Here is a 22,923-nt window from a genome sequence, read left to right as displayed (position 1 = left end):
TCTCTCCAGGTAGAGTGTAGGCTTGACACCACTACTCTTTCTGCCATCATGGTAGTGACAGTGTCTGGCTTGCAGAAGGACAACATTAGCTTCTGCAGTTATATCTCTAAGTTTGACAGTAAAATTTGAATGCACAATCAGATTTCCAACATAAAAAATTGGTATGGCTCTATGTTAAAAGTATGCATATATTTTCGATACTGGATCTGTGAGAACTTTTAGGACGTTCTCAGGTTCAAGATCTTTTAGTCCTACTTTTTCTTTATTTTCTTCATTTTGTTTTGTCACTTTGTTCTCTATAGCCCTTTGATGGAACAGATACTGAGTCAGGTGGAAAGTTTTGTCAGTAGATCCACATTTGATTGAGGATTAGCGTGACTTTGAGGAGCCAGACTACAGCTAGACTAGCCACGCGAACAAGAGAACCCCCCCCCCAAACGCTCCAAACTATAAGACGTGGTGGCCAAAAAATTAATAAATAAATAATATAATAATAAAAAAAGAAAAAGGGAACGCTATATTAGTCCCTTCCTTTCTTTGATGACCTCCATGACGAGCTTTCTCACTTATGGAGGAACCCATATACCTCCTGTGTTCACCTACCCTCGACGTCTTTATACTCGACTATCATGGGCCGTAGGTTTCGTCCATTTTTAGATCTTGAACCGCTCAGTCAGGGTGTTCAAGTTCAAGATGCTAACTGTCAAGACATTCATGTCTCAGATCCAACATTACGATTGGCTGATCACGATCGATCTCATGGACGCATATTTCCATATTGGAATTCTGCCACAGCACAGGAAGTTCCTGAGGTTCGCTTTCGGGGACGAAGCCTTCCAGTATCGGGTTCTTCCATTCGGCCTAGCCTTATAACCCTGCACATTCACGAAATGTCCTTCACGACTCCGGGGCATCCGCATTCTGAATTACATAGACGACTGGCTGATCTTAGCGCAGCTCCAAGAACTGGCAGTTCAGCACAGGGATATTGTCTTAGCTCATCTGGTTTCTCCGGGTCTGAGACTCAATGTCAAAGAGCGTTCTCTCTCCCACCCGGGGAATCACCTATCTGGGGGTTATATGGAATTCGATCACGATGCGGGCACAGTTGTCTCCCGCTCGTATCACGTCCATTCAGAACACCCTGAGCAAACTCAGGCTAGGTCAATGTTGCACTGTTCACCAGTATCAACAAATACTACGTCTCATGGCGTCTGCGTCCACGGTGATCCCTTTGGGCCTGCTCCATATGAGTCCATTTCAGCTGTGGCTAAAAGCCAGGGGATTTCATCCAAGGGCCAGTCCCCTAGGGCTAATAAGGGTTATGCGCCGCGTGCTTTGTTCCCTTGCTATGTGGCTAAGGTTTCTTACCTTGAGTCCCATTCTAGGTGCGTCTCGTTATCGCAGGCTGTTAACGACAGACGCCTCCCTGCGAAGATTCTCTAAGCAGGTGAGAATCTGTTTCAGCGTGAGCATTTTGAACGGGACTCTGTACAAAGCCCGGTTGAGGAAATAGTGAGAGCGGACGAGCGAAGGGGTTGGTTACGGGCAGTAAAAGGTGCCCTCCATGGTACCGAGGGGGGGGGTGTGGCTGTGAGCGCCGCCGGGCACCAAGGTACAAGTCGTCCAGCCGCGTAGGATGTGGGGAGGACGGGGGGTTACAGTTGAAGCCCGAACTCACGGCAGCGCGGGTAAGCATGTCGGCCATCTGCGCGTCCACCTCCGAGTGGGCAGGCAGGCCCGAAGGCGGCAAGCCCAGTCGAATCTTACGGGTCAGATGCCTGGACACTCTCCGATGCAGTGGTGATGTCATCATCCAAGCCTTTTCTCAGGTTCAGAGGTACGATTCAAAGACGGATCAATTATCTGGCATCATCGGAGAGGGAATTAGCTGCTAATCTGCTAGCAACCAAAGTAGATTTGCAACGCATTTTAGAAAAACTGGAGGATTTGGAGAATCATAGCCAGCAAAACAATGTCCGAATTGTTGGAATTCCTGAGCATGAAGAAGGCAGAGATATGGTGAAATTCCTAGACCAGCTCTTCCCAAGTCTGCTCCACATAACAGGCCACAAGCAGGAAATCGAGCGAGCTCACAGAGACCAGGATCACAGATTGGCTGTGGGAGACAGGCCCAGATCAATTCTGGCCAAATTTCTGAGATCATCCGATAAAGATCTTGTATTATGCGAGGCGAGGAGCAAAGGAAAGCTTTCTTGGAAAAACTACAGCATTTTCTTGTTACCACGCTTTGCAAATTCAATAAGAGAGAAACATGATCGATTCAAGGAATCCAAGAAACACATCAATGGAAGATTGCTTTTGCACTGATGCTTCTGGCGAAACTGAGAATAGATTCTAAGAATGGGCGCAAAATATTTGCATGCCCACAAAAAGCGATGTCCTTCATAGAGACAATGGAGTGAGTAACCATTTGATGTTTCTCATGTGGCCCCCGAGTGAGCCGTCATGCTGAACATACACTCTACTGTCTGAGGAATTTGGGCGCCTTTTTTGTTTCTCTTTGTGCTGGTTCCGCCTAGCGGCTGGAGTTTGTTTTGTAGAATAATGCACCTTCGGGACAGTGTTGTGGATGAGTCTGCTTGTTTTTTGTGTGTATGGATGGAGTTTGTTTTGTGGAGTAGTTTTGTGAAGTATTTTTTGCAGGACATTGGAAGGATAAATTCATCTGCTGCTCTTATGAAACAGCCAGCTCACTGAACATTCGTTTGAGTCTACAAGAAAACTGAACGGCTTTATTTACTTATTTGTTTGTGCGCTGGTTCAACTAGCGGCTGGAGTTTGTGTTCTGGAGGAACACACCTTCGAGAAAGTTTTGTGAATGAATCTACACGTTCTATGTGTTTATTCCTATTGGCTGGTGTTTTTTTTATAGATTATTTTCTGTTATGTAATTCTGTCTCACAAAATGTGCAGAAATTCAGGGGCAAAGGTTGATTTTTTTCTACTAACTAACTGCCGACAATCAGGGCTTTTTTATAGCTCTTGAAGGGATGTTGCAAGCCACTGTGATCCATCTGGAAGGGACTAACATTTACATTTACATTTATTCATTTGGCAGACGCTTTTATCCAAAAACATATTTACAAAACAGATTTAAGATTACATTTTTTATTTATTTTTTGTGACCAGTTAAGTGCTTTTGGAAAAGATGTGTTTTCAGCCGTTTTTTAAAGATAGAGAGTGAGTTAGCTTCCCGGATTGAGTTGGGAAGGTCATTCCACCACCGTGGTATGATGAAACTGAAAGTCCGGCAAAGTGTTTTGGTGCCTCTTTGTTTTGGTACGACAAGGCGACGTTCCTTAGCCGACTGCAGGCTTCTTGTGGGAACGTAGCTCTGCATAAATGTTTTTAGGTATGCTGGAGCAGACCCAGTGACTGTTTTGTATGCCAGCATCAGGGCCTTGAATTTAATACGTGCATGAACCAGCAGCCAGTGGAGAAAGACAAAAAGTGGTGTAACGTGCTCTCTTAGGTTCATTAAAGACCAGACGTGCTGCTGCATTCTGGATCATTTGGAGAGGTCTAATAGCACATGCAGGAAGGCCTGCAATGAGAGCGTTACAGTAGTCCAGTCTAGTTATGACAAGGGACTGAACGAGCAGTTGTGTGGCATGTACAGAGAGGAAGGGTCTTATCTTCCTGATATTGTAGAGTGTAAATCTACATTATCTTGCAGTCTTTTAAATGTGGTCTGTGAAATTTAGCTCATCATCAATGGTTACCCCTAGATTTCTGACCGTTTTGGAAGGTGAAACTGTAGTTGGACCCAGCTGCATGGTGATGTTGTGTTCAACAGCAGGGTTGGCTGGAAAGACAAGGAGTTTGGTCTTGGCTGGGTTGAGTTGAAGGTGGTGTTCCTTCATCCAGGCTGAGATGTCTGCCAGACAGGCAGCGATTTGAGCAGTCACTGTGGTTTCGTTGGGCTGGAAAGACAAGTAGAGTTGCGTGTCATCAGCGTAGCAGTGGTAAGAGAAACCATGTGACTGGATGATGGGTCCCAGTGAAGTTGTGTATATGGAGAAGAGAAGTGGCCCAAGCACTGATCACTGAGGTACCCCAGTAAGTAACTGGTGTGGCTTGGATACCTCCCCTCTCCAGGCTACCTCAAAGGACCTTTCTGAGAGATAAAAGTTGAACCAGTCAAGCACAGTTCCAGTGATGCCCAGTTTAGAGAGGGTGGAGAGTAGGACCTGATGGTTGACTGTGTCAAAGGCAGCAGAAAGGTCCAGCAGAGTCAGAATGGATGATCTGGATTCAGCTTTCACCTGTCTCAGCGACTCAGTGACAGACAGCTGGGCAGTCTCAGTGGAGTGTCCACTTTTGAAGCCTGACTGATTGTCATCCAGCAGCTTGTTCTGTGAGAGATAGGCAGAGATCTGATTGAAAACTTCCCTTTCAAGTGTTTTTGCTATGAATGGGATGAGAGAGACTGGTCTGTAGTGTTCTATCTGTGTGGGGTTAAGTGCAGGTTTTTTCAGCAGTGGGGTTACTCGAGCCTGCTTAAATGTAGTGGGAAAAGTGCCTGCAAGAAGGGATGTGTTAATTATGTGTGTAAGTGCCGGTAGGATGGACGGAGAGATGGCCTGGAGAAGGTGTGATGGAATGGGGTCAACGGAACAGGTTGTGGGGTGGTTGGAGAGGAGGAGTTTAGAGACCTCAGTGTCAGTTAAAGGAGAGAACATAGGGAAAGAAGAGTTGCATACAGGAGCCAGGTGTTTGACAGGGTGTGGTGCAGTGAATGTATTGCTGATGGCTGTAACCTTATCAGTAAAAAATGTGGCAAATATATCTGCTGTCAGTGATGTGTCAGGTAGTGGAGGGGGAGGGCAGAGAAGTGTGTTCAATGTTCTAAACAAGCTACGAGTGTCTGTGGTGCTGTTGATCTTGGTCTGGTAATATGAAGTTTTTGCAGTTTTAACGTTATTTGAAAAAGTTGCAAGCAGAAGCTGATATTTACTTAGATCAGCTGGATCTTTAGATTTCCGCCATCTCCTCTCAGCTGCCCTGAGATCAGTCCAATGTTCACGAAGGACGTCAGACAGCCAGGGGCTGGGTGGTGTAGTCCGTGCTGGTCTAGAGGAGAGAGGACAGATGTTGTCTAGACAGGTTGCTAAAGTAGAGCTAAGTGTGTCTGTGGCAGTGTTTACATCAAGCATGGAAAATACATTTATTGTGGGAAGAGAGGCAGAGACATCAGTGGAAAGGCGAGAGGGTGAGAGGGAACGGAGGTTACTGCGAAAGGAAACCAAAGGTGGAGTCGGTTTTACAATGGATGGGAGAATCATGTTGAATTGAACAAAGTAGTGATCAGGGACATGTAAAAGTGTAACAAGAATATTAGAGGTGGTACAGTTACATGTAAAAATGAGGTCCAGCTGGTTGCCCGACCTGTGAGTTGCTGTGTTGTGTAGTCTTTCCAAGTCAAATGAGGCCAGAAGAGTATTCAGTTCAATGGCCTGGGGCTTGTCTTGGTGTATGTTGAAATCGCCAAGAACCACAAGTGGCCTGCCATCCTCTGGCAAGGAGGACAGCAGGACATCCAATTCCTCAAGAAAGCTTGTCAGCTGACCTGGGGGCGATAGATGACAACAACATGTAATTTTGTGGGTTGCATTGTAGTAATGGCATGGAATTCAAAAGATGTATTGTTACATATTGAAGCCTGTGGTGAAAAAGTCCAGTTATTATGAATGAGCAAACCTGTTCCCCCACCCCTACCAGTATGTCGAGGGGTGTGGGAGAAGGAGAAGTTGTTGGAGAGAGCAGCAGGTGTTGCTGTATCCTCAGGACGTATCCATGTCTCCGTCAGTGCCAGGATGCTGAGGGTGGACTGTGTGGCGAAAGCTGGGATGAAGGCAGCTTTGTTCACAGCAGACTGGCAGTTCCAGAGTCCAACTGAGAACGAGAGTGGAGCAGGTGTTGAAGTGCAAAGCGGCTGTAGGTTGTGTGGGTTGCGTTTTGTCTTGCATCTGTATCTTGTGAACGGTCTACAACAGATAACAGGGATGTGCTTGAAGGCATGTGTTATTAGTGAACTAGAAATGTTAGTATGTATGTATAAGTAAAATAATAAAAGAGATAGAATAGAAAAATACTTAAGTGCTTTGGTGAGTGGAGCCTTGTCAGTGTCCTTGCTCGGTGGACTCGCACAGGTAGACTCGCTGGTCTTTACCAAAGTAGGTCTTCACACGAGGAGGGCTTTACATGAGGACCACCACTTCCGCTGCCGCTTCTGCGTCAGCATTAAGTCCAATAAATACACACTTTAACGAGCCGTTCAGTGGAAAAAAGCAGCCACGCCTTAATGCTACTTAGCAAAACAAAGCTAGTCACGTGGTCACCCGAAACCGAAACTCAGGGTTGCGCGGGAACAAACGCAACTTCTGTACAGCGCAAATAAATTATGCTGCACTTTAGCAATAAATAATACTCTAAAACAAGTGAAGCACTGTTTGCAGACACTAAAACTACGATAGTTTTACACACACTGGATAACCAACCCGAAGTCTAAGCAAATCTAGCAATGAATCCTATGTGACAAGTCTAAACAAATCTAGCAATGAATATTACGTGACAGATCAAAACAAATCTAGCAGTGAATACTACGGGACAGGTCTAAACAAATCTAGCAATGAATATTACGTGACAAGTCTAAACAAATCTCTCAGCGAATACTATGGGACAAGTCAACACAAATATAGCGCACACACACCAAACACACGTTTAAGCGACCCGCGTTCAAGACAGTAAACAAACAGCACCTGATCTAGCAATGAATACCACTCTAACAATGTTAAAAACTATGAAATAAACACACTTACATACAACTGCAGACTCCTGTAGATAAATTGCTTCTCCTAAACATTTGTTTTTTTAGAAAGTGGAAAAAAAGCATAACAAATGCCCACAAACATATGAACATATAATCACAATAAAATATCTATATAAATATGTAAACATCCAAATAACAAGAGAAAAAACTCTTCTCCTTAAAGTAATCTAAAAATGGGCTCCAAGATTTTATGAAGAGATTTAATCTTCTCAAGTTTGAGGGCAAAAAGTAGGTCAAAAACCCACTGATGATACGTTGGCAGAGATGGCAGCTTCCAATTAATTAGTATAAGTCATCTAGCCAACAATGTGAAAAGTGCAATATTATCAATCTCTAAAATTGTCAGTTTAACATTTTCTGGAAGAACCCCAAAGAATGCTGTCAAAGGGTTGGGGTCTATTACTGTGGTAAAAAATTCTGAGAAACAACAAAAAATTCTCCCCCCAAAACCTTAATAATTTAGAACAGGACCAAAAGAATGAAACAGAGAGGCTGGCTCCACAAAACAGCGTGGACATGTGGGGTCCAAATCATGAAATATCTTGTGGAGTTGCACCCTAGACCAATGAATATGATGTACTACCTTAAATTGAATAAGCCTATGCCTAGACCTAATTGAAGAAGACAGCATCCCAAGTTTAATTTTCTAACACAATACCCAAGTCCTCCTCCCAGAGAGATTTTAATGACCTATTAGATGGGCTTTGTTTGTTATTAATTATATTATAAATCTTTGAAAAGGCACCCCTTATACATCTATGCTGATTTAAAAACACCACTAGGAGGGGCAGAGGGGAACTCCGGGAGATGTTTTCGGGCAAAGCTCCGAGTTTGAAAATACCAGAATAAGTGTGAATTAGACAATGAAAAATTTTATTTAAGATGGTCAAACGAAGCAAAATTATTGTCTATAAATAGTTGATCAACCATAATTAGACCTCGTGACTTCCAAATATTGAAAGCCCCATCAAAAAGTGAGGGTGGAAAGGAAACATTATTGGCAATGGGTGCAGCTGAAGAAAGACACTTAAGCTTAAGTCCAAATCCTCAGAGAATGTTTAATAATTGGATTCTTAATCAAAATACGATGAGTAGGAGGGATAGGAGAACAGAACAAAGATGTTAACATGACTGGGGTACAACATACCACCTCTATTTGCACCCAGGGATTTTTACACAATTGCAAATCATGTTCCCTTTACAAAAAGCTTCACTACGATGCTGCGCTGCTAAGCGCTACGGGGAACAACCCTAGCTGTGAACCGAGCTGAATAATGTGTGCAACACGTCAATGAACATTGACCGGAATTTATAGCCTCAGCTGATGTAATCATTAGATGCACCTGCGGCCAGGCTATAAATGGATACGTCACCATGTGTCGTCAGAACTCTTTTTTCAGAGCGATTCTGTTTCTGTGTGTTTCACAAACCCTGTCAAAACTTTCTTTCCTCTGTTAGGAGTTAGAATCAGTTAGGCAGTGTGCAGTGAACGTTGTACTCTTTTCTCTTCTGTTTAGAAAATATTATCATATATTAGTCAGCACTCACGAAAAAAAAAAAGATCGTTCGTGGGGCTCTTGCATGGATTTGGCTGAGGAGCAAGAGACGGGTTGATCCCTTTCTCTCACTCTCTCCCCAAACCCAGCTGGTCCTTCACATGATCTCGAAGCGCGTTCCGACGCCTCTTCGGATCATGAGGTGGATTGCGATTCTCTTCCCGCCTCCGAGCTTTCCATCCGCGATAAAAAATCTACGGAGGAATTGCTCGATGTTGTTACTCAGATTCTTCCCGTGTTCACATACCCTCGACGTCATTATATTCGACTATCGTGGGTGCTGAGGCACGGGGGTTTTCAGTGATGCCGCCGGTCAAAGAGACGCTTGCGGGCTATCTCTCGCCGGGCTCGGCATCGTCACTTAAGAAGCCCTCTCTCCCCTCAAAGCCTTGTAGGACAACCTCCACTTTAGTGGGAAGGGCTTATCAATCAGCAGGTCAGGCTGGTGCTGCTCTGCACACTATGCTGTTTTACAGGCGTACCAGGCTGACCTCCTGGACGACCTGAGTGTGGGTTCTGCACTTGACGAGCAAGCCTCAGACCCGCCTCGGTCCTGACTGAAGGGAGGCTCAAAAGCAAAGCGTGGCGAGTCGTGCTCCTCCTCCCAGGGATTGGGGACAAAACGCTCCAAATTAGGGGATAGATTTTATCTTCCAGTCTAAGAAAGGGAACGCCTCATGGGTCCCTTCCCTTCTTTGATAACCTCCATGAAGAGCTTTTTCGCTCATGGAGAACCCCTAAAATAAATTAAAAAATAAAAAAAAATATATATATATATATATATATTTTCTTCCCGTGTTCACATACCCTCGACGTCATTATATTTGACTATCATGGGTGCTGAGGCACGGGGGTATTCAGTGATGCCACCGGTCGAAGAGACGCTTGCGGGCTATCTCTCGCCGGGCTCGGCATCGTCACTTAAGAAGCCCTCTCTCCCCTCAAAGCCTTGTAGGACAACCTCCACTTTAGTGGGAAGGGCTTATCAAGCAGCAGGTCAGGCTGGTGCTGCTCTGCACACTATGCTGTTTTACAGGCGTACCAGGCTGACCTCCTGGACAACCTGAGTGTGGGTTCTGCGCTTGACGAGCAAGCCTCAGACCCGCCTCGGTCCTGACTGAATGGAGGCTAAAAAGCAAAGCGTGGCGAGTCATGCTCCTCCTCCCAGGGATTGGGGACAGTCTCGCCGCCCTCGCCAGCCCCCGAAGCAAGACCTCAGGACTATAAATTCTAGTAAGAGAAAACCCTGACGGTCTTGTGCCTAGATTAGGGGGTAGTTCCCCTCAGGACGGGGCGCGTGCTTCACTTCACCCCACCCGGTACCCCCTCGAAGCCCCTCCATTCCCGCCACCTCTTGGTGTTTCGGTTGCAGAGGCTTCCGTCAAAACTAAGTGTTTTCACTGTTCCTGCATTTTATTCAGGACGCGAAACACTCGACAACCCCTCAACAGGTCCTGGCAGCGTGGAAACTTCTGCCGGATATATTCTTTTCTGTGGGTCTTATAAGGGTGTCAGGATTTAATTCACTCGCGCTTTTCCGTGTTTCAATGGTGTGTTCTCACTACTGTGAACCGGATTTGTTTTTATGTAAAAATAAAAAAACTCAATCTCCTGGTTAAAGGGGCTATGGTATGTGTTCCCCTTCCAGAGAGAGAGTCAGGTTATTACACTAAATACTTCCCATTTCCCATGGAGGGTGAGGGGTGGCGTCTAGATCTTAAAGCTTGAACTGCCTGTGGGTATTCAAGTCCAAGATGATGCCTGTCAAGACGGTCGTGTCTCAAGCCCTACAACTCATTTGGCTGGTCACCATCTATCTTGTGACGCACTTCTATACTTCATTTAGAAGTTCTGCCACAACATGGAAAGTTTCTGAGGTTCACTTCCGGGGGCGAAGTCTTCCAGAGTCAGGTTCTTTCACTCAGCCTAGCCCTTTTTACCCGCACATTCACAATGCATGATGTAGCGCTGGCTCCTTGCGACTCTGGGGCATCTGCATTCTGAATTATGTTGACGACTGGCTGATCCTAGCGCAGTTCCAGGAACAGGCAGTTCAGCACAGGGACATCGTCTTAGCTCATCTGTTTCTCTGGGGTTGAGAGTTAGCTCTCCCACTCAGAACACTGTCTATCGGGGAATCGTATGGAGTTCAATCACAATGCGGGCACAACTGTCTCCCGCTAGGATTGAGTCCATTCAGATCACCCTGAGCAAAGTCAGGCTAGGTCAAGGTTGCACTGTTATCAGAATCAATGATTTCCAGGTCTCAGGGCGACCGCGTCCACGGTGATCCCTCTGGACCTTCTGCTCATGAGACTGTTTTTGTTGTGGCCAAAAGCCAGGGGATTTCTTCCATGGGCCAAAACCCCTAGGCTAAAAAGGGTCACGCGCCTCAGGCTTCGTTCCCTTTCTATGTGGTTCAGACCCCGGTTTTCTGCCTTGGGTCCCACTCTAGGTGCGTCTTGTTGTCGCAGACTGCTAACGACAGACACCTCCCTGACGGGCGGGGTAGCGGCCTTAAGTGGTCGTCCAGCTTAAGGGGATAGGAGGGTCGTCAGCTCGGTTGTCACAGTCACTGTCTCGGGTTGATGGCTGTATTTCTGGCCCTGAAATACCTCCTCCTGAGGCTGCCATGTCTTGGTATGGGTGGACAATACAGCGGTAGCCTCTTACATAAATCATCAAGGAGACCCACGTTCTTGTCAGCTGTATTTCTGACATGTCGGATTCTCCTTAGGGCCCAGGGTAACCCTAAGGTAGTAGTTGCCCAGAGTTTGCCAGCAAGGGGTTTTGCCTCTTTAGATTAGATTAGATTCAACTTTATTGTCATTACACAAGTACGGGTACAAGGCAACGAAATGCAGTTTGGGTCTAACCAGAAGTGCAATAAATACTATTAGTACAAATTAAATTGGACAAAAACTATCCGAGTAAAAGTGCAGTGGAAAGTAATTGCATATTACAGTTAAAGTACGGTTTTGCAAATGTATATGTAAACAATTGGTACTGTAAATAAACAGTCGGCAGTGCAAATGATATTCCAGTCAGATAAGTAGTGCAAGATGCATATGTAAACAGTTGTTACTATAATATAGTCAGCAGTGCAAATGAACATTATAGCAGTGCAAATAACAAAGTGTATGAGGTATGAGGAGGGAGAGGAGAGTTTATCAGTATATGAGGGGAGTGGGATCAGTGAGGGTTAGAGTTCAGTAAAGAGACAGCTCTGGGGAAAAAGCTGTTCTTTAGTCTGCTGGTCCTGGTCTGGAGGCACCTGAAACGCCTGCCAGAGGGCAGGAGAGAAAACAGTCTGTGGGCTGGGTGAGAGGAGTCCTTAAGGATGCTGCGAGCTCGGTGCAGACAGCGTTTCCTCTGGATGTGCTCGATGGCAGGTAGTTGAGTCCCAGTGATGCGCTGGGCGGTTTTCACCACCGCTGCAGTGCCTTGCGTTCTGCAACAGAACAGCTCCCATACCACACTGTAGCACAGTTGGTCAGGATGCTTTCTATTGCACAGCGATAGAAGTTCACCAGGATAGTCGAGGAAAGCTGATTCTTCCTCAGTGTCCTCAGGAAGAAGAGGCGCTGGTGAGCCTTCTTGACCAGGCAGGAGGTGTTGGTTGTCCAGGACATGTCCGCCAAGATGTGGGTTCCCAAGAACTTGAAACTAGAGACACGCTCAACAGCCATTCCATTGATGTGGATGGTGTCGTGTATGCCTCTTGGCTCTTTTCTGAAGTCCACGATGAGCTCCTTCGTTTTGGTGGTGTTGAGGAGCTGGTTATTTTCAGTGCACCATGTGGCCAGGTGCTTGATCTCCTCCCTATAGGCAGTCTCATCGTTGTTGCTGATGAGACCAATCACCGTAGTGTCGTCCGCAAAATTGATGATGGAATTAGATTTGTACACAGGTTTGCAGTCGGAGGTGAAGAGGGAGTAGAGAAACGGGCTTAGCACACAGCCCTGTGGTACACCAGTGTTGAGTGTGATGGACGTGGAGCAGGTGAAGCCAGATCGAACATTCTGGGGTCTGTTGGTCAAAAAGTCCAAAATCCAGTTGCACATGGAGGTGTTGATGCCCAGGTCTCCAAGTTTGGCTATTAGCTTAGTTGGGATGACAGTATTGAATGCTGAGCTGAAGTCAACAAACAGCATGCGTGCATAGGTGTTCTTTTTGTCCAGATGTGTGAGCACAGAGTGCAGTGCCATGGAAACTGCATCCTCTGTGCTCCTATTGCTACGGTAGGCAAACTGATGTGAGTCCAATGTGGATGGTAGAGAGTCTTTTAGGTGTGCCAGGACCAGCCGCTCAAAGCACTTCATTACGATGGGTGTGAGTGCTACAGGGCGGTAGTCGTTAAGGCACTTCGGGCTGGAGTGTTTTGGCACTGGCACAATGGAAGTGAATTTAAAGCATGTTGGTACAGCTGCTTGGGCAAGAGACAGGTTGAAAATGTCTGTAAAAACCCCAGCGAGCTGCTCACGACATGCTCTGAGTACGCGACCAGGGATGTTGTCTGGTCCTGCAGCCTTGTGCACGCTGATCCTGCTCAGTGCATTGCAGACATCTGTAGACGAGAGTGTGATTGGCGGGTGGTCTGCTGAGGATTTGAGCTTGGTGGCAGAATCTCTGTTGCCTCTTTCAAAGCGAGCATAAAAGTCATTTAGCTCGTTCAGGAAGTTGGCATCAGTGGCTGCGGGGGTGGAGTGAGTTGGTTTGTAGTCACTGATGGCCTGAATGCCCTGCCACATACGTCGAGGGTCAGTGTTGGAAAAGTGTCCCTCTATCTTAAGCTTGTAGCAGTGCTTGGCCTCTTTGATGCCTCTTTTCAGATTTGCTCTGGAAGTGCTATAGGCTTGTGCATCTCCTGATCTGAAGGCAGTGTTGCGTGTCTTCAATAGGAGTCACACTTCCCTGTTCATCCATAGCTTCTGATTTGGGTATATGGTGATCTGCTTCTGGGTTGTAACACTGTCAATGGTGGTATTAATATAATCCAGTACAGAGGAGGTGTAGCAATCAATGTCCGTGTGAGAGTCACTGGTGGCTTGAGAAGCAAACACACTCCAGTCAGTGTGTAGAAACCTTTCCTGGAGTGTGAAATCTGCCCCACGAGGCCACACCTTGATGGTCTTCACTGATGGCTTCACGCGATTGATGAGAGGTGCATATTTGGGAGTGAGGAACAAAGAAAGGTGATCTGACTGCCCCAGGTGGGGGAGGGGTTTCGCGACGTAAGCTCCAGCCATGTTTGTGTAAACATGGTCTAAAGTTTTGTTTCCTCTGGTGTGACAGGAAACATGCTGGTGAAATTTCGGTAGTACTGACTTTAAGTTTGAATGATTAAAATCACCAGCAACAATAAACGCAGCTTCCGGGTGGACGGTCTGTTGTTTACTGATGGCTGTGTGAAGTTCTTTCATAGCGAGCTTAGCATCAGCATCCGGGGGAATATAGGCTGCAGTTATAATGGTGGAAGTGAACTCCCGCTGTAGATAAAACGGTCTACATTTAACCATGAGAAACTCAAGGTTAGCTGAACAATGTCTCCCAACAATAGCAGAGTTTGTGCACCAAGCTCTGTTAATGTAAATGCACAATCCACCACCTCTGGTCTTACCGGAGCCATCTGTTGTTCTATCCGCCCGGAATTTATGGCGTCCCGCTAGCTCAATAGCGTTGTCCGGTATCCCGCTGTTTAACCATGTTTCCGTGAAGATTAGGACATTACAGTTCAAAAGTCTCTTGCTGCATGTGATGTTGAGTCGAATCTCGTCCATTTTGTTCAACAGCGACCGTACATTGGCAAGGAAAATGCTGGGTAAAGAGAGCCGATGTGGTGTTAGCTTTAGCTTATCTCTTAGTCCTCCGCGCTTCCCCCGCCTTTGTTTACGATCTTGACGCCGCCTGCGAGCACTTCCGCCCGGCCGGGCAGAGTGTATAGCCTCGGGTGTTCTGGCGATCTCAGGAAGCATTCGAAGGTTGTCCATAAAACTGTCGGAAGTTCGCAAACCAATATCCAAAAGCTCACATCGGGTGTACGATGTAAAGGCACAACTGTTCCGCACGAACAGACCCGAAATGAGCAACAAAAATATAGCAAAATTGCAGAATCTGGAGAGACCGCGAGCCTCGCGATGTACTCGCGCCGCCATCTTGGTTCCTTACCTCTTACTGATAGCACCGCGCTGGCCGAACAGGGCTTGGTTCTCGGAGCTAATCTCTTCCCTCGATGGCTCGCCTTGGGTGATTCCGAACAGGAAGGATCTTCTATCTCAGGCACAGGGAAATATTTCATCCCTGCGCCGAATTGTGGAATCTTTCATGTTTGGCCCCTAAGGGTACCAACTGAGGGACACAGGGCTTTCTCCTGAGGTTATCGAGACCTTTTTAAATTCCGGGCTTTTTCCACTTGGAACAAGTTTGGGTGAGATCTTAGGGCAGAAGAGGACCTCTTAGCCTCTATGAATAGCGCAATGTCTCATCTACTTCTCCCTGAAATCACTCAGCCCCCTTGGGTCTGGACGTTAAGACACATACATGACCCAGAATGCATCTGTATGCATTTCTTTCCCCGGTTTCTCTGCTCCCGGGAGTCTTGGCGATGTTCACCAGCAAGGGTCTTGCCTCCTATTAATGGCGCTGCGCTGGCCGAACAGGATATGTTTCTCGGAGCTAATTCCTCTCCTCGACGGCTCGCCTTGGTCGATTCCGAACAGGGAGGACCTTCTCATCCTTGGCACGAATTGTGAAACCTTTCATGTCTGGCCCCTAAGGGTACCAAATGAGGTTCAGAAGGTTTTCTCTTGAGATTATCGAGACCATTTCAAGTGCTAGGGCTCCCTCCACTTGGAACTGATCTGGGTAGATTTTACAGGGCAGAAGAGGACCTCTTCGCCTCTGTTGATAGCGCAATGTCTCCTCTACTTCTCCCCTAGATTTTTATAGTTTGGATGTTCTGCACTCCGGGCTCTTATGCCCTTGAGTCGACATCTCAGCCCATGCCTAAACAAGTTTGTGATGTGGCAGGTTGTCCTCTCCGCACACATTCATTGGACTTTTTTAGTTTGGATGTTCTGCACTCCGGGCTCTTATGCCCTTGAGTCGACATCTCAGCTCATACCTGAACAAGTTTGTGATGCGGCAGGCTGGTCCTCTCCGCTCACATTCATCAGTTTTTATGACAAGTTTGTGTTTCGATAGGGTTCTCTTCATACACATTTCATATATATATATATATATATATATATATATATATATATATATATATACACAGTATATTATATTGAGTCTCACTCAATTCAGTCAAATGCTTTCTCAGCATCTAGTGAGACCACAACTTCAGCATTATTGGAATGAGCTGAATACAAAACAGAACTAGATAATTCATCTAGTTGCCTCTTTTGCTCTCTATTTTTATAAGATGAAAATGAAATTATTAAGCCACGTAAGTAACATTTTAAAGTCTCCCAGATGGTAGAATAAGCCATACATTGAGTCCTATTAAGTTCAAGAAAAGAAGATATATTTGAGGAGATAAATTTGACAAATTATTTATCACTTAAGAGAGCAGGGTTAAAGGACCATTGATACTGCTTTAGAGGTGCTTTTGGAAAGTTCAGTTCAAGTACAGCTGGTGCGTGATCCGATACTACTATGCTTTCATATGAGTAATCCTGAATAAATGAAAGTTATCAATTCGTCAGTAGGACTGATGCAAATGAGAAAATAAATTATATTTGGGTTTAAAAAACGAAACGCATTAAAAAACAAATACCATACTTATGTAGGAAAGATTGAATACTCGCTGCAAATTTTAAAGCGATATAGCATTTTTTGAGTGATATTCTTTCACACATCACACAGTTAAAATCTCCACCCAGGATTAATAAATGAGAATGAAGGTCAGGTATACACGATAAAAAAGAGATAATAAAGGCAACATCATCATAATTAGGAGCATAAACATTAGCAAGAATTAGGGGAGTTGAAAACAAAGATCCTGTTACAATAACGTATCCGCCCTTATGATCTGGAATAACTTGTGATACCACAAATGGAGTAGTTTTATGTACTAAAATGCCACAACCCCTAGACTTGGATTGAAAATGTGAATGATAAACTTGTCCCACCCAGTCTTTTTTCAATCTAAAATGGTCAGAAGAACAGAGGTGAGTTTCTTGAAGAAACACAAAATTGGCTTTCAGTTTTTTAAGATGGATCATAACCTTATTACGCTTAACTGGATTATTCAACTTTTACAGTTTCAGCTAACCCATCACACCAACCCATCTTCATTAGCCCTACCACCCATCATTTAAAAAAAATAAGTAAAAAGAAATTGAAACCCAAGTAGTTGTACAATGAACAGTAATTACAAAAAAAGCATGTGAAAAAAAGCAATGACCCAATCTTGTGCTCTTGAGGTAAACAAAGAAATAAGAACATATTAACACACTTTAAGAACCCTAGCTTGAAACCCCCCCGCCCTTACACTCCCCCAACTAGACTGTTTGCTACTCTGAGGTATAACCCCAATGTGCATGTGAGATATGGTGGTGGTGGCGTAGTGGGCTAAAGCACATAACTGTTAATCAGAAGGTCGCTGGTTCGATCCCCACGGCCACCACCATTGTGTCCTTGTGCAAGGCATTTAACTCCAGGTTGCTCCGGGGGGATTGTCCCTGTAATAAGTGCACTGTAAGTCGCTTTGGATAAAAGCGTCAGCCAAATGCATAAATGTAAATGTAAATATTGTGTTTCTTACCTTGGACGCATCTCCGCAAACAAATAACAAATACAGTGGATGTAATCTAATACAAATAAACAAACATTACATTTTTTTTACAAATTCTAAACCTATTAAACCGCTCAGTTAATAAAAGTGCTTTCAATAGTCTCTGAACAAGAGAGAATTAAAAACATCCAGTACTTTATGCCAATTCAATCAGGTAGTAGGTGTTGTTTCACAAAAGCCAATGCCGTGGCCGGAGAATCAAATTTGTGTTCAGCGCCATTCTTTGTGATTCTGAAGCCAGTGAGACCCTTTAGACCGTACTTAACATTTGACATGGACCTCAGTAGACATTTCACCTCATATTAAGCGGGCCGCTTCTTGGCAATCTGAGGCGGAAAGTCTGGAAAGACAAACACAGTTTTGTCTCTGAACTTAAGCTGTCCACCCCAGCTCACTTTTCGCCAGATATCCTCCTTAACATCGTAGCGATGAAAGGAGGTGTGGTGCAGAACCTTTTGCTTTACACAGATGATATTTTATTATTTGTCACCGACCCCACTAGCCTTGCCTACACAGAATTATTAATGCCTTTTCTAAATTCTCAAGATACAGAATCAATCCGAATCCATTCTAAATCCGAAGCTTTGGCTCTGACAGCATACTGCCCAGTAATGGCTTTCCAGCCAGGTGCCTTCCAGTGGGCCAAAAAGTGGGAGGGGTTATAGTGGGGGTTTAATGTTAAATGTGACTGATTCATTATATATATGTTTTGTTTTTTTCTTGGTGTTATGAATCAATAAATATGTAAAAAAATCTAAATGCAAACATATTTAACATTTTTATGAATTTAAACAACTTATGCTATTAAACTGAGAACTGGCCAAGTTAACAGAGTTGTCCAGTAATTATATAAAATGTAACTTTAGACGGTGGTGCTTTTTCTCTTGTGATACAGTATATCAATAATATAATTTTGATGTATATTTATTTATTTTTGGAAGACAGAGAACAGAGCACATAAGAGCACACAAATAAAACAAATGCTTAATATTTATGTCTAATTATAACAAAAATATACTTATAATACTAGGCTACTTATTTGTATTACACAATGCTTAACATCTTACTACTAATAAAAAGAAGTGTAATAAATTTACAATATGGCCGCCTCTTTAGCCCCCACTACTCCACTGCTTTATTTCATAACAGTAGTTCATGACACTTTTACTTGCACAAAAGCCACACACTAAATCCAAAGAGGCGTTGAAAGTAAATGGCAAATTTGTAATATTTTAGAGTTGTCAGGTCTCCTCACAGTGACCACATAAAGAAGCAGAAAAAAAACAGGTGATGTGAGATTGACGACTTAAATACTTCATCAATCAATGCTGCAGCCAATGTGTTTAACTGTGATTGGTGGAGAATCCAGGCCATCCATCTTCGACACTGAGGAAGAGAGGTAAGATTCTACTCGGGTACAACGTTATAACTTTTGTATTTTTTTTTATAGGGAGAGAGACTAGAAATATGCTGTTATCTGAGCAAAACCTGAACTGTGTTCACATGATGACACACAGAAAATGTTCTTTTATACAAATATTTCATATTTCTTCATTTGTTTTATTTATTCTTACTCCTCTTTTTCTGCATGCATTCTTGATGCCTTTAGGTTTTTCAGCATGAGCATTTGTCTCTAAATTGAACATCAAGTGTGTGTTTACAGAGCCGTACAGCAAAGACCCAAATGACAATTACAGCATTCTTTCATTATAGGAACAAAAGAGACAAATTGAAAGCTAATATTATTTCCATAAACAATTCAAATAGGAAATCATCTCAACGGCATATGCTGGTATTCTTAATATATATGCATAGAAAACATCCCTCATATCAATCATTTACTTATAGCTCTATTAATATGCATGTATGCCTGTATGTTTCTTGAACATTAGTGTTGGTAAGCTGTCAGTGAGAATGATTTTAATAGCGTCATTGCTGATTAGTACTGTCTCTAATAGACATGGGTCAAGGCTCTTGGCCGATTGGTTCACTGAGGGGTCACGAAGGGCAAGGTAGGGTTATGGAACATATAAATTGTCATCCACAAAGCAAAAAAACAATCAATCCTTCTCAACACCCCAACCCATCACAGAGGTCAAATGTCACATGTCATATAGGAAAACCTACCAGAGATTTTCCCTTGTGCTTTGTTCTGTGCTGATCAGATATAAGGCAGATTCACCCTAGATACTGTTGATCAGGATTCACAGAATTGTGTAATATACAATTACATACACTCACTGAGAACATAGGATCACTAAGTGCCCGATGTGGTATTCTGCAGTTGTAGCCCATCCGGGAGGACCACAGCAAATACAATTTTTACTTACCTGTTTGCTCCAACTTCAAAAGAAAAGAAAAAAAATTATTACGCTTTCACAGTTTTGCAAAACAAGATACAAATATACAGTGCTGGATAACAGCAGTAAGAAGAGACTCCCTCAGCAGCTGTGTTAGAAGCCTCATCACAGCTATAGTAATTTTAAAAAACGTATTCCAGGGTAATACAATGTTAATAAAATTGAAGACATAAAATGTTTGCTACATTTACGTTGTTAAAGAAGGAAAAAACGCATCATGAGAGGTCTGTGAAAAGGATCCATGACATGAATCAGAACTCTGGTGACAAATGAACTAAACAGCAATATATGCTAGTCGCGAACACTAATAACAGAAAAAACTTTCTCCCAAATGCTTTTTTTTGTGATTTGCGTTACTTTCCTAAAATTTTTCTTAAGTGCCTAAAACTTTTGCACTGAACATTTGATTTGTACATTGTCATTTTTAGAGTGGTAGTATATGGCCTACTTGAAAAAAGTGTAGATCTTTTAAAACAAATAAACAAAAAACATATTGGCCTATATATGATCATTATAATAATAGTATATCACAGTTTTATGTTTTTAAAGAACCACATTGTTAAAATAAATTTGGTATATATATATCTATATATTGTTTTATTTTACTTGTGATAATTACATGTGTCCATGATGTATTTAATACAATATACTGTAGCATAGTCAGCTCACCTCATTAATATAAAAAAAAGTAATTAAAATATGTTTTAATAAAATTTCAAAAAAGAATGCGGTCCTCGATGCTAAAGGGATCCTGCTTTCCGAGCCCCCCAGCTTTCCAAAGTTGAGTACCCCTGCTCTAGAGACTGTTGTGCGTGAAAATCCCAGGAGATCAGCAGTTACAGAAATGCTCAAACCAACCCATCTGGCACCAACCATCACACCACGGTCAAAATCACTGAGATCAAATTTTTCCCCCATTACGATGGCTGATGTGAACATTAACAGAAGCTCCTGATCTGTATCTGTGTGATTTTATGCACTGCACTTCTGCCACATGATATATTAGATATATGGCATATTAGATAATCACATGAATATGTTGGTGTACAGATGTACCTAATAAAGTGAATGCATTTACAGTATGTAGATGCAATGGATGAATGTTTATACCATTCCACCAATAAATATTTTATTTAATCAGATTTAATTAGTTTTAAAATTTTAAGTTATAGATATTTTAAAGTAATTCTGACTGGTCCTCTGAAGTTAAAATGTATTTAATTAATTAAAATAAAAATCATTTCGTATAAATGTATAAAAAAAACTCCAGTAACTGGAGTGGATGTGTGATGGATTGAGATGCTTCAGGAATTCAATTATCAACCTCTTTCTCATTATCATTTGGTGTCTTTTATGAGGCACCAGTCAGAGGTGATATTCCAGTGACCACCAAAACACACACACACACACACACACACACACGCGCGCACGAACACATTATTCTATCCCAGCTGTATGAAATTCCTGCAAATAAATCCTTTGTCCTCCACAGTGGCTAATTATTGGACAGATTGGATCCCTGTGGGTCAGGTTACTGTGATTTGGTCCCAGAGAGGGGCCGCATACAAGAGAAAACCGTGCAGGGCTGTGTGTGTGTCAGTGCTTATTTAAGAATTCAAAGAGTGTTCTCAACCAGAAATATTTAATCCTTCTCTAAATATTAGACAGATGGATATGAAAGAGAGAGAGAGAGAGAGCGCTGATAATGTTCCCAGTAATGGATCTAAAAGAAAACTTTACCTTTATTTAACAAGTAAAGAAGTACTATGAGAAGCACTTATATATATAGCACGAGAGGTCTCAGGCATGAGACGTGATGTTGACTCAAGGACATAAGATTATGACTCATGAACATCTTAACTAAAAAATCGTATGTATGTTTGCGGAGAGGACTAGCCTGCCTCGTCACCAACATGCTGCAGAGGGACACCTCTAGCCAAGGCTTTAGAGGAGGCGACCCCTCTGGTAGAGTGAGCCCTGATACCTACTGGCGAACCTTGTAGCATCCCTCACCCAATGCGACGTAGCCTGCTTGGTGGCGGCCGCCCCCCTGTTGCAGCCCCCAAGGCAAACAAATAGTTGCCCTGACTTATGCCACTGGCTAGTGTGGTGGACATAAGTCTGAAGGGCACGGACTGGACAAAGTCCATGAAGTCTTTCCTGCTCCGATGTTTTACAGTCGAGAAAGGAACCTTAGGCAGGTAGTCAGGATGAGGGTGCAAATTAGCTTCAGCCATTCCTGGGGCAAAATCTAAGCAGGCTGGCAAGACAGACAGAGCCTTTAGATCCCCAATTCTTTTTAGAGAAGTAATTGCCATAAGAAAACCCATCTGGGGAGTCAGAAGTTTATCGGACTCTGATTCTAGAGGTTCGAAGGGGGTCTCAACCAGACCCTCAAGGACTATTGCTTTGTCCCATTAAGGGATCCTGGTCCTAGCAGGAGGTCTCAGTCGCATGGCTCCACGAACGAAGTAAGCGAGTAGAGGATGTCTCCACAACGGCACTACATCAATCAAGGCATGGCAAGCCGAAAGAGCGGCCACATAAACCCTGAGAGTGCCTGCTGACAATTTTTCCTGCAGAAAGTCCAGAACTGAAACAATCTGGCAGTTAACAGGATCTGCATTATGTGCACTGCACCATCTTTCAAAGACACCCCATTTATTGGCATAACTTGGCGTAATAGGGAGCCCTAGCACTTAGAATGGTCTCGATAACTTCAGGTGAAAGCCCAGTGTCCCTCAGTTGGTACCCTTCATGGGCCAAACATGAAGGTTGCACAGCTCGGGCCGGAGATGAAATATTGTCCCCTGCTCCTGAGACAGAATGTCTGGAATCGCCCAAGGCGAGCAATCGAGGAGAGACATTATCTCAGAGAACCATACCCTGTTCGGCCAGTGCAGCGCTATCAGTAAGAGGCAGGACCCTTGCTGGCGAACTCTGGCCAAAACTCCCGGGAGCAGAGAAACTGGGGGAAATGCATACAGGCCCATTCTGGGCCATGTATGCGCCATCGTGTCCAGACACAGAGGGGTTGGGTGACTCAGAGAGAAGTAGAGGGGACACTGCGCTGTCTGTTGAGAGGCGAAGAGGTCCACTTCTGCCCTGGAAAATCTCACCCAGATTTGTTCCACTACCTCGGGGTGGAGTTTCCACTCCCCCGTCTGTATTTTCTGTCTGGACAGTAAATCTGCTCCCAGGCATCCAGGGATATAAACTGCCCTGACTGACAGGAGCTTGCCCTAGGCCCAAAGGAGAATCTGATGTGCCAGAGTGTTCAGCTGGTGTGAACGTAGACCTCCTTGATGATTTATGTAAGAGACTGCTGCTGTGTTGTTCACCCGCACCAGGACA

At 43.9% G+C, this 22,923-nt stretch overlaps 1 pseudogene; it reads right to left on the bottom strand.

Annotated features, from left to right (window-relative positions):
• Positions 1–3,160: 3,160 nt before the first annotated feature.
• Positions 3,161–13,163, bottom strand: LOC127655614 (uncharacterized; annotated as a pseudogene).
• Between the last annotated feature and the right edge of the window lie 9,760 nt (positions 13,164–22,923).

This window comes from Xyrauchen texanus, chromosome 15 (genome assembly GCF_025860055.1).
Source record: "Xyrauchen texanus isolate HMW12.3.18 chromosome 15, RBS_HiC_50CHRs, whole genome shotgun sequence".
NCBI classification, from domain to species: Eukaryota; Metazoa; Chordata; class Actinopteri; order Cypriniformes; family Catostomidae; genus Xyrauchen; species Xyrauchen texanus.
Note: the sequence above shows the minus strand (reverse complement) of the source record. Positions and strands in the feature narration are given on the sequence as shown.